Below are 13965 nucleotides of genomic sequence, written 5' to 3' on the forward strand. Positions count from 1 at the left end.
AAACTAGAAGTGTTACACCCTCTGGGAATAGAGGATGTTTAAAGAAAAACACTTTTTGCAAACAAAGTAATAAGTGTGTTTGATCCTCTGTATCAGAATTCAAACCATAAACATATAACTACAAATGTAAATAGTGAATATTCCATAATAAACAGTTAGATATTGAATATAAAATATTGAATATGAAAAAAATATTAAAAAAGTGGAAAAATAGTCCAACTGTTTTAAAAGTGACTTTGTGCTTCAAACTGTGTTCAGTGACTGTTCAGGTTTAGTGCTGATTATTTTCTCTCAGGTGACAATAGTGCCAGGTGACTTTTCCGTGCTGGTAATCTATGGCACTCACCAGATAGCATTACCCTCCAGGGGTATTAGACATTCACCATTTTGGCCGCTGTGTAGCTCTCTGGAGCGTGCTGGATGGTCTGCACATCAGAAAACTGGCTTTCTCCCAAGTTGTCACATGCAGGAGAGAGGAATGCCCATAGCTTGATATTGTTATATAAAAACCTTTATTTTTAATATAGGTATATAGATATATACTCACATTGAGTCAGTAATTTACATGCAGCATTGAAATAGAATAAGATGGAGCCGGCGGTGTATACAAACGATCGCCGCTCCGACCGGAAGTGATGCAAAGACATACGGTACCGCCCTACGCGTTTCGTCATCTGGAGCGTCCATCTTGCTACACCTTCAGTCTATTTATAGGGTGTAGTGTCCCTATGACGCTCGTGCTAGAAAAAAAAACCTCTGCGGCCATTTTTGGGATAGATTTTGTAGACCGAAGCCCGCTAGAACCCAAATATTGTATCTTTACATAGAATAGAATACAGCTGCCATTTTCGGGTAGATTTTACAGACCGAAGTCCTCTGAAAAATGATGTGTTATTGCAGATTCAAATAATTCATGTAGTACTCTGTTGCAATGTATATGATATACGCTGACACCTTATCTGGCATATGAAAATTGGCCGTGAATGGCCCTAGATTGCAAGCCAGAAATGAAATATGATGTCAGTGTCAGTAACTTAATATATAATTGCGCCATGGTATACGGGACACTACATGCTATAACCAAATATATCTGTACCAAACAATGTCAATTTATCCATAAAAAACTAAAAAAAAAAAAAAAAAAAAAAACCATGATAGAAATAACCCTGTACATCTGTACTGACCAGACAGGGGGGTATGTGTGCATGAACATGGGGTGGGCACTTATATATGCACACTGGGGACAATAATTACATTTTAATAAATAATAATTAAAAATTTAACACATTTTTAATAAATTACTATTTTTACTAATCTTTCTAATATGCAATTCCAATTGCTTTCCCCCACACACACACCTACGTACACATATATGCTCTTTTATGTTGGGAGGTTCTCAATGTCAGTTTGTTTATGTAAATTATATATTTACCAAAAATTATTTTCCTTATCTGTGGTTACCCAAATATCTGGTCAGTACAGATGTACAGGGTTATTTCTATCATATATGTTTTTTTTTAGTTTTTTATGGATAAATTGACATTGTTTGGTACAGATATATTTGGTTATAGCATGTAGTGTCCCGTATACCATGGCGCAATTATATATTAATTTACTGACACTGACATCATATTTCATTTCTGGCTTGCAATCTAGGGCCATTCACGGCCAATTTTCATATGCCAGATAAGGTGTCAGCGTATATCATATACATTGCAACAGAGTACTACATGAATTATTTGAATCTGCAATAACACATCATTTTTCAGAGGACTTCGGTCTGTAAAAATCTACCCGAAAATGGCAGCTGTATTCTTTTCTCTGTAAAGATACAATATTTGGGTTCTAGCGGGCTTCGGTCTACAAAATCTATCCCAAAATGGCCGCCGAGAGGTTTTTTTTCTAGCGCGAGCGTCATAGGGACACTACACCCTATAAATAGACTGGAGGTGTAGCAAGATGGACGCTCCAGATGATGAAACGCGTAGGGCGGTACCGTACGTCTTCGCATCATTTCTGGTCGGAGCGGCGGTCGTTTGTATACACTGCCGGCTCCATTTTATTCTATTTCAATGCTGCATGTAAATTACTGACTCAATGTGAGTATATATTTATATACCTATATTAAAAATCAAGGTTTTTATATAATATCAAGCTATGGGCATTCCTCTCTCCTGCATGTGACAACTTGGAAAGCCAATTTTCTGATGTGCAGACCATCCAGCACGCTCCAGAGAGCTACACAGCGGCTAAAATGGTGAATGTCTAATACCCCTGGAGGGTAATGCTATCTGGTGAGTGCCATAGATTACCAGCACGGAAAAGTCACCTGGCACTATTGTCACCTGAGAGAAAATAATCAGCACTAAACCTGAACAGTCACTCAACACAGTTTGAAGCACAAAGTCACTTTTAAAACAGTTGGACTATTTTTCCACTTTTTTAAAAAACTTTTCATATTGAATATTTTATATTCAATATCTAACTGTTTATTATGGAATATTCACTATTTACATTTGTGGTTTATATGTTTATGGTTTGAATTCTGATACAGAGGATCAAACACACTTATTACTTTGTTTGCAAAAAGTGTTTTTCTTTAAACATCCTCTATTCCCAGAGGGTGTAACACTTCTAGTTTATCATTATTCTTTGTTTCATTATATGTTTGCTGCATGATTATTTTATGGGTGCGACTCATCACTTTGACACCCACCAGAGGGGGTAACACATCTATTCAATTTGTGGGTTTTGGCGTACATTTTTATTTTCTAGTCCATCACACAATTATATATATCACTAGGAACATAAAATTGTTTGCTGCATGATTATTGCATGGGTCCAATCCATCACTTTGACACCCACCAGAGGGTGTAACACACTCATTTTTTTTGTGATTTTTGGCATACATTTTTATGTTTAGTTTATCGCACAATTTTATATTACTAGGAACAATAAATTGCACCATTTGCACACATCCACTAGCTTTGTGACAGGCAGGGGGTGCAACACACCTTACACCAAATCCTTTGATTTTTGAGCTGGTTTCTGGCCTAGGGCTTGACTCTATAAGTCAGAGGGTATAACACCGGGTTTTTCAGCTTCACTTCATCTATATTTCTATCTTATATTTTGACATCTTAATACCTCTACATAGGAGTAGTGTTAAACCAAAAGTAGAGTTCAATTATTAGGAGGAGAATAGAGACATTTCTACACCTTACCATTCATTTTGTATACTCCACCAAGGTGGTAGTATTATGTAGAGGCAGCAATTCTCCTTTCCACATCTCTTTATATATCTCTTTTCATTTTTTATAACTGGGGCATCCATTTACTGGACCTCACCACTGGGGCCACTTCCTTGTGCTTGATAGATATCGTAGTGCAGGGTCAACCACTATTTCTCATGCGTGGCACTTTGTGCGTCGGAATTGTGTACACGCGATCGGAATTTCCGACAACGGACTTTGTTGTCGGAAAGTTTTGGGTCCTGCTCTCAAACTTTGTGTGTCGGAAATGCCGATGGAAACTGTCCGATGGAGCCCACACACGATCGGAATGTCCGACAACAAGCTCCGATCGCACATTTTCCGTCGGAAAGTCCGACCGTTTGTACATGGCATAAGAATCATTCCCTAGGACACTCTTAACCCCTTGATCGCCCCCTAGTGTTTAACCCCTTCCCTGCCAGTGTCGTTTATACAGTAATCAGCGCATTTTTATAGCACTGATCGCTGTATAAATGGCAATGGTCCCAAAATAGTGTCAAAAGTGTCCGACGTGTCCGCCATAATGTCGCAGTCATGATAAAAATCGCTGACTGCCGCCATTACTAGTAAAAAAAAAAAAAAGAAAAAGAAAAATGCTATAAATCTATCCCCTATTTTGTAGACACTATAACTTTTGGGCAAACCAATCAATATACGCTTATTGCGATTTTGTTTACCAAAAATATGTAGAAGAATACATATCGGCCTAAACTGAGGAAAAAATGTGTTTTTTTTTAATATATTTTTTCAGGATACTTATATAGCACAAAGTAAAAAATATTGCCTTTTTTTCAAAATTGTCGTTATTTTTATTTTTTTTGTTTATAGCGCAAAAAATAAAAACCACAGAGGTGATCAAATACCACCAAAAGAAAGCTCTATTTGTGGGGGGAAAAAAAAAGATGTCAATTTTGTTTGGGTACAACGTCACACGACCGCGCAATTGTCAGCTAAAGCGACGCAGTGCCGAATCACAAAAAAAAACGCTCTGGGCAGGAAGGGGGGTAAAATCTTCTGGGGCTGAAGTGGTTAATTTGCACTAAATCTCAGGATTCTTCATTGTGTCCAATCAGAATCTATAAGGCCAGGGTCCATTATCAATTTCATTTACCATTCCCACATCTCCCAATAGATCCTTATGTGTTTTATGTATGTTGTTTTTAAAATCCTTACCATCCATTGCAGGCAGAGGACACACACCCAGCAGCATCCACTGCAGCTCAGGACGAGGCATCCACTGCAGCTCAGGACGACGCAGGCTATACATATGACACCCAAAACGACATGATAGAGAAAGATCACAAACGCACAATAAAGTAAAATGTTGTCACAGTCTCTTGGGGTGACTTTGTAAATTTTAAACAGCCAGATACTTCCTAGAATGAGAAGAAAAATATTGGATCTGATCACATCTTTCATAAATGGAAACGTTTGTCCTGTACAATGAGATTCTACACTAAAACACAGACAGCAAAAAACATAGAAGACCAATACTAAGATAGATTTTTTAGCTTCCACATTTCTACATTTCTAACACAATGGTAGAAAGTCTTTTCACCTTCTCATTACATGTTCAATTCTTTTCCTGGCATTGGCACTGCCCCAAACCCACCTCTGTATACCCGCTACTAAGATCTTCTCCTCCTCTGTATACCCCACATGGTACAGAGCTCCCTGCTGGGTGACACCTCTATAATAATGCAGTGATTGTGACTCTGGTGTCACCTCACTGCCACATAATCCATCCCGGAGCTTCATGTCTGCTCATGTCGGGACTCGCAATCAACACATCTTACATTTACATGGCACTTCCAATTGGGATCCATTCTAAAAGAAAGGAATATTCTAAAGATGACAAGACCCGCACACAGAAGCAGGATATGTGATATTAAAGTGGAGTTCTACCCAAAAATGGAACTTCTACTTGTTGGAATCCCCTCCCCCCCTCCGGTGTCACATTTGGCACCTTTCAGGGGGGAGGAGGGAGCAGATATCTGTATAATATACAGTTATTTGCTCCCACTTCCTGGCATAGATCACCGCGGTGATTGCAGTGACCCGAGACACTTCCAGGGCCTACTCTGTCCTCCCCCGCTGTCTTCTGGGAGACACACGGGTCCGAGAAGACAGCAGGGACCAGTGAGGACGCGCAGCGCGACTCGCGCATGCGCAGTAGGGAACCAGGAAGTGAACCTGCAAGGCTTCACTTCCTGATTCCCACACTGAAGATGGCGGCGGCAGCACCCGAGAGCCGACGGACAGATTGGTTTCAGCTGCCGACATGGCGGGCGTCCTGGACAGGTAAGTGTCCTTATATTAAAGGTCAGCAGCTGCAGAATTTGTAGCTGCTGACTTTTAATATTTTTTTTTTCCGGCAGAACTCCGCTTTAACTAATTAGGAACATTTTACAGTTTATAAAAAAAAAAAATGAAATTCTCACTACCTGTCACTTAAAAAATGTTCAAGTCCATAATAATAAAAGTCCCAACTCATAGTCTATTTTTCTAAACAAGTTTTAAGGGAGATTTTCATTTGCAAATACACTATATTGTCAAAAGTATTGGGACATCTGCCTTTACACACACATGAACTTTATTGCCATCCCAGTCTTAGGCCGGAGGGTTCAATATTGAGTTAGTCCGCCCTTTACAGCTATAACAGCTTCAACTCTTCTGGGAAGGCTGTCCACAAGGTTTAGGAGTGTCTATGGGAATGTTTGACCATTCTTCCAGAAGAGCATTTCTGAGGTCAGGCACTGATGTGGACGAGAAGGCCTGGCTTGCCACTCTAATTCATCCCAAAGGTGTTCTATGGGGTTGAGGTCAGGACTCAGCCCAACCCCTGAAAAACAACCCCACACCACAATCCCCTCTCCACCAAAGGATTTGGACCAGTGCACAAATCAAGGTCCATAAAGACATGGATAACGGCACCGATAGTAAACCACGTGTTGGCACGCAGACACCATGTCAGTGATGCTGCGGGAGGCGTGGCACCGATGCGGCACAGCCGAGCCCATCCCCACCCCAATAGGAAATGGGGAAGGGCAGCCGGGCGCATCGCAGTTCCTGGAAGGGCCTGGTATGGAATTTAGGGGGACTGTCATGAAAAACGTCCTGTTAGCACAACTGTCAGAGCCGGTGGGCGTGTGCGGGGGCGCGTTAGCGCGAACGAACACATACGGAGGCACGCTAGCACGAACGAGTGTACGCAGGTACGTGGGGGTACGAGCGAGCACGTACGATCGGTACTCAGGCGCGCACGGACGTACGAGGTGACAGTGTTTGGCGCCAATGGACTTATTTAAAGGGATATTACACTTTTATTGTTTCACTTTAAGCATCATTAAAATCACTGCTCCCGAAAAAACGGCCGTTTTTAAAACTTCTTTTTGCATTGATCCATGTCCCCTGGGGCAGGACCCAGGTCCCCAAACACTTTTTATGACAATAACTTGCATATAAGCCTTTAAAATTAGCACTTTTGATTTCTCCGATAGACTTTTAAAGGGTGTTCCGCGGCTTTCGAATTTGCCGCGAACACCCCAAATTGTTCACTGTTCGGCGAACTGGCGAAAAGCCGATGTTCGGGTCGAGCCCATCCCTACTGATGAATGAATGAATGTACTGTCACCGCTGGTCATGGTCACTGATGATGAATGAATGTTTTTGTAAGTGTTTGGAAAATTAAAGTTGGCCAGTCTGGATGAAGTCCAGGGCCACATTTTTGTCCCAGTCCAGCCCTGACTGGAGCCGCAAGAAAGTGCAGGACCCACTTACTGTATGGATTTAATTACACCTAATTACATGTCTGCTATTGAAAATTGCTATGGCCCATATTCATCACTCAACTGCAGAGCAAATATATCTTGGTGGATTTTTCTTGTATTCTGTTTTTCTTTTTGGGCACAAAAAGCTGTTGTGACAGAACCAAGGAGGACATCTGACAATTTATCAGCCATTCAGAACTCTGCAGGTAGTGAAATGTGATTTGAAGGGTGCATTGCAGATCCCAACCCAGTGCTGCCTCAATAATCAGGTCCTCAAGGATTTCAGCTCTGCCAAGAAAGTGGCTAGAATTTGTGTTCAACTCTCACGGAAGTGCCACAAATGTATCACCTATTACAAATCATAGGAAAGGTTGGTATAGGGGAAAAACAAGAATATGTAAAAATAGGCAACTTGGATGTCCACTGAGGCCAGAAAATCTCCGTGTTGTAGGGAGGCCACCACTCAACTGATTTACTGTCATTAGAAATGATTGTGTGTGGGCAAAAATCACTGAGATCTTTGAGGTCCAGGAGGAGGAAGACAATTCCATCTCACTTGGCTACTGTGAATAAAAACCCCGGTACCGTTACTGAGCAGGTCTAGTACCAGAACTCCCTGCCCGTCAAACCTCTGTACCATCTTCAACTGAGATAGACGCACATCAACTCTAAACCTTTCGCTGCCAGAGCCGTTTTTGCGGGTTTTTTTTGCACACATGTTTAAAAAATAATTTTAGGTCTGAAGATTACACAAAACCCCAAACATGATATATTTTCTGAAATCAGACACCCTAGAGAATAAAATAGCGGTACTTCCAATTTATTACGCCACACGATATTACCGCAAAGGTCTAGGAAACGCAACATTTCAGTAAAAAACACACTAACATGAATTTTAGGGCAAACAAACGCAATACTTTACCCACATTTTTGGTAAAATATAAAAGACGAGGTTACACCAAGTAAATAGATACCCAACATGCTAAACCTTTTTTTTTTTTTTTTGCACCCATAAAATGGCGTCAAATTTTCAGTTCTTGTATTATATGTTTACAGGGTGGAAGACACCCATTCCCTTGGTGACCTGCCAGACCCTACACATTATAACGACCATATACTCAGCTTTAGATCTCTGAGTCAATCAATACTTTGGCATTTCTTTTCAGAGTTATTATCATTCTTTGGCTCCAGATTCTTAATTTTTATTTTTAGATAACAGGCTATTAATATTTTTGTCTCTGTTTTTCCACCTTTTTGACATTTTGAGCTGTTCAGCTCTTTTTTTCTAATTCCTTTTGGCTCGCCCAGCCCATTGGATGGGAAGCCCTGTCAATATTGGTCTTTCTTCCCCAGGGGTTGCGATGCGCCCAGCTCCTCCTCCCTGCCCGTCTCCACTTGGAGATGTGGGGCGGGGCTGGACCTTGGCGTCATGCCAGCACGCCGCACGCACGACGTCCAGTGACGACGGTTTGTTGTGCTAATGCTTTTTCCATCTCGTGTGGCGTGGGGGATGGGATGAACTCCTGCTGAGGTTCTTGTACCTTAGGCGGGGGGGGTTCTTGCTCCGTCCCAACACACGGCCATCGCGATTACGCATGATGATGGTGTGGACACGCCCCAGGTCAGGGACACACCACTGGGACGAGTTGGCAGTGCACTCCACACATTCCAACATGAGGAGAGGTTCCATGGGTCCAGCCACACTTCAGGTAACCAGGTTGGTCCTATCCTTGGACCAAAACCACACACGTTCACACACATTGCGATCCCTATTTTAGGATCACACTCACTCCATACACACATTTATACACCTTAATATTTTACACCTTCACTAGTGTATTGGCAACACTTTGGTATTTATTTGTTTCTTCATTACCCAATCATTCCTTGGCAAAATATGTTTTTCCAAGTGTAATCATCGGTATAACTTTCATATATTTCCTTCACATTCACACACATTCAGTGTGGGCACTTACACCAGGAATTTCCTAACACCATTTTTTCCTAATTTTATTTTTAGTCCATTGCCAATTCCCATCACCCACTTATTCCTATTTTACTTTTTTTTTAGAACCTGAAGTGTGTCCCATATGTGCATACCTCACACTCTGACATGTGTCCCATATGTGCATACCTCACACTCTGACCTGTGTCCCATATGTGCATACCTCACACTCTGACATGTGTCCCATATGTGCATACCTCACACTCTGACATGTGTCCCATATGTGCATACCTCACACTCTGACATGTGTCCCATATGTGCATACCTCACACTCTGACCTGTGTCCCATATGTGCATACCTCCCACTCTGACATGTGTCCCATATGTGCATACCTCACACTCTGACGTGTGTCCCATATGTGCATACCTCACACTCTGACATGTGTCCCATATGTGCATACCTCACACTCTGACATGTGTCCCATATGTGCATACCTCACACTCTGACATGTGTCCCATATGTGCATACCTCACACTCTGACGTGTGTCCCATATGTGCATACCTCACACTCTGACATGTGTCCCATATGTGCATACCTCACACTCTGACATGTGTCCCATATGTGCATACCTCACACTCTGACGTGTGTCCCATATGTGCATACCTCACACTCTGACATGTGTCCTATATGTGCATACCTCACACTCTGACATGTGTCCCATATGTGCATACCTCACACTCTGACATGTGTCCCATATGTGCATACCTCACACTCTGACATGTGTCCTATATGTGCATACCTCACACTCTGACGTGTGTCCCATATGTGCATACCTCACACTCTGACATGTGTCCTATGTGTGCATACCTCACACTCTGACATGTGTCCTATGTGTGCATACCTCACACTCTGACATGTGTCCTATATGTGCATACCTCACACTCTGACATGTGTCCTATGTGTGCATACCTCACACTCTGACATGTGTCCTATATGTGCATACCTCACACTCTGACGTGTGTCCCATATGTGCATACCTCACACTCTGACATGTGTCCCATATGTGCATACCTCACACTCTGACATGTGTCCTATATGTGCATACCTCACACTCTGACATGTGTCCCATATGTGCATACCTCTCACACTGACATGTGTCCCATATGTGCATACCTCACACTCTGACATGTGTCCTATATGTGCATACCTCACACTCTGACATGTGTCCCATATGTGCATACCTCGCACTCTGACATGTGTCCCATATGTGCATACCTCACACTCTGACGTGTGTCCCATATGTGCATACCTCACACTCTGACCTGTTGCTGTGGCTGTTCGTTTCTCCTCTTGGCCACCCCCTCCCGGGTCCTCCTTATGTGTTGGAGAGTCCATGATTGTGGGAGAGGGGGGTTCGTCCCCGTCTCAACCCCGGGGGAGACAACGCATTCGGGACCACCACCACAACCCAATTTAGGGACTACTGGGCTACATACTTGGGCTTTGCCATAGGTAATGTATAAATGCTCTAATCCTGCTCTCTTCTTGAAAGCATGACATATTAGCAGAGACTTGATTGACCTATTTTATTCTCTAGCCATTACTTATGCATCCTACTCCTGATTGGTTTTAAACGCCATGAAACGCGTCAAGTCTACACTCAGGGATGCCAAGTCAAGCTTGCCTTAAATTCATAAATTTCATCAACTGTTTTTATGTCTACATTTATTAGGATAACACTCCGAGGTTTGCCGATGTCAGCCGAACTGTCCTCGGGCCTTTCCGTGCATTTCCGAACGACGACGATCGGCTCCGGCGCCCCCCCACCTCAGGCCACAAGCGGCACTGCACACCGCTTTGGCCTGAATCCTGCTAGTTTCGCAAGACAACACTCGCAAACCGAGTTAGGATTTTTAGAAATCATTCAAAGTCCCAATACCCATTCTCTATTTTTCTTCTATTTACAGGGATGGAGGCATGTTTATGTTGCGGTTGGGTCAAAACAGGTCACTTCTTGTATTGTAGTATCAGTTTAGTGTTATGGAGGAGGTCTTGTGTTAGAATTATTGCTCTTTTTTTTTATCACATAGGGGACAAACAGTCCCCTATGTGATGAATTTTTGGTGACAGGTTCTCTTTATTGAGATATGCAGGGTCTAAAAGACCCCCAATGTCTCCCCTGCATTCCACTGAATGCAAATCGCATTGCAAAACATTCTTGCTCTGCAAAACGAGCCGGGGGCACTGAGAAGGTGACCCAGAAGTGACGTCAGAGACGTCGCTTTCCGGGTCACTGCAAGAAGGGGAGGAGAGCGGACGTGTGTCCCTTCTTCTCCCTCCCCTCTACACGCCAACACCCGCCATGACTGTCCCGGGCCCGCCGATGGGCAAACGGAGCCCGGTAAGCATGGTGGGAGTGCGCGAGCGGGAGGGGGGCGCCAGTACCAGGGGTGTGTGAGAGAACTCGGGCGAAGGCGGCACCGCCTGAACGCTTTTACCTGACCGGCAGGAGTCTGACTGTTTGATTCACACACAATCCCGGTGTCTGCAGCCACTGGATTGTGTGTAATACACCCCGCCGTTACGACGTATGGACCTGGCGGCGAAAGGTTTAATGGCATCCGTAGGGTTCAATATTGAGTTGGCCCGCCCTTTGCAGCCATAACAGTTCCAACTTTTCTGGGAAGGCTGTCCACAAGCTTTAGGAGTGTGTCTATGGGAATGTTTTTTGTCTGTTCATCAGTAGCACATTTCTGAGGTCAGGCACTGATGTTGGATGAGAAGGCCTGGTTCGCAGTCTCCGCTCTAATTCATCCCAAAAGTGTTCTATCGGGTTGAGGTCAGGACTCTGTGCAGGCCAGTCAAGTTTCTCCACCCCAAACTCCCTCATCCATGTCTTTATGGACCTTGCTTTGTGCACTGGTGAGCAGTCATATTGGATCAGGAAGGGGCCGTCCCCAAACTGTTCCCACAAAGTTGGGAGAATGAAATTGTCCAAAATGTCTTGGTATGCTGATGCCTTAGGAGTTCCTTTCACTGGAACTAAGAGGCCAAACCCAACCCCTGAAAAACAACCCCCCACCATAATCCCCCCTCCACCAAATGATTTGGGCAGTGCAAATTTTAGATGCAGCTTTTCACACATTGGGGAACCTCTGCCCATCTTTACTTCTGAGATAATCTGACTCTCTAATATGCTCTTTTCATACCCAGTCATGTTACTGACCTGATGCCAATTAACCTAATTAGTTCCAGTTCTTCCTGATTAATACCAATTACTTTGTCAGATTTTTGTTGCCCAGTTCCAACTTTTTTGAGACGTGTTGCTGCCATAAATTTTAAATTTACCTTATTAAAATTCTACATTTTCTCAGTTTAAACATTTCATATGTTTTTTTTTTCCATACTATGTGAAAACAAAGTGAACATTAAAATCAATGTAATCTGCAGAGAATATTACAATGTTGTACCCATTTGAATTGCACAGCGATTAAAAATAATTCTACGTGAACCTGCATTTGTGATTGTAATGTGTTTTGAGATGACGGGCAGAATCCCAGTGATTGTGCTGCCATCCCAAAATACAAAGGTGTGAATGGAGCCTTAAGGGCCGTGTGTCTGGCAGCCGGTCCGACAGAAGCCGGGATGACTGAAAAAGGTCTGCCCATTGGCATCTGATCAGCGCTTAAAGCCAATGGCTGAGAGTGCTGACCTGTGTATTCTGGTGAGGGGGCCGTCCCCCCGTCACACCACAAAAGATCAGCGGGGGGAGATCGCTGTACTAACATGGGATTGTTAGTAAATCAATCTCCTCACCAGCAAAAAAAAAAAAAAAGATTGTGTACTTAAAGCTCAACTCAGCTAAATTTGTGAGAAATCTCTCCAAATAGACACAGGGGGAAAAAAATACATTTTAGTAGAGTGGGAAGGATTACACCGCGTCTTCCTGTTCTGGTGGAAAACTCACAGGGACAGAAAGTGATAAAAAAATCATAAAAAACAGAGAATTTTTAGTTCTTCCCGACTCTATCCAAGACTAAAAAAACAGCTTAAGTTAGGCTTTAATGGGAAGTATAAGTTATGTAAATGATTTGGGGATTTGGAAGACTGGCACCTTCTGTACGTACAGTGGGGAAAAAAAAGTATTTAGTCACCACCAATTGTGCAAGTTCTCCCACTTAAAAAGATGAGAGAGGCCTGTAATTGTCATCATAGGTATACCTCAACTATGAGAGACAAAATGTGGAAACAAATCCAGACAATCACATTCTCTGATTTTTGAAAGAATTTATTTGCAAATTATGGTGGAAAACAAGTATTTTGTCAATATCAAAAGTTCATCTCAATACTTTGTTATATATCCTTTGTTGGCAATGACAGAGGTCAAACATTTTCTGTAAGTCTTCACAAGGTTGTCACACACTGTTGCTGGTATGTTGGCCCATTCCTCCATGCAGATCTCCTCTAGAGCAGTGATGTTTTGGGGCTGTCGCTGGACTTTCAACTCCCTCCAAAGGTTCTCTGGGGTTGAGATCTGGAGACTGGCTAGGCCACTCCAGGACCTTGAAATGCTTCTTACGAAGCCACTCCTTCGTTGCCCGGGCGGTGTGTTTGGGGTCATTGTCATGCTGAAAGACCCAGACATGTTTCATCTTCAATGCCCTTGCTGATGGGAGGAGGTTTGCACTCAAAATCTCATGATACATGGCCCCATTCATTCTTTCATGTACACGGATCAGTCGTCCTGTTCCCTTTGCAGAGAAACAGCCCCAAAGCATGATGTTGCCACCCCCATGCTTCACAGTAGGTATGGTGTTCTTTGGTTGCAACTCAGCATTCTCTCTCCTCCAAACATGATGAGTTGTGTTTCTACCAAACAGTTCTACTTTGGTTTCATCTGACCATATGACATTCTCCCAATCCTCTTCTGGATCATCCAAATGCTCTCTAGCAAATCTCAGACGGGCCTGAACATG

This window comes from Aquarana catesbeiana, linkage group LG02, assembly GCF_042186555.1.
Source record: "Aquarana catesbeiana isolate 2022-GZ linkage group LG02, ASM4218655v1, whole genome shotgun sequence".
NCBI classification, from domain to species: domain Eukaryota; kingdom Metazoa; phylum Chordata; class Amphibia; order Anura; family Ranidae; genus Aquarana; species Aquarana catesbeiana.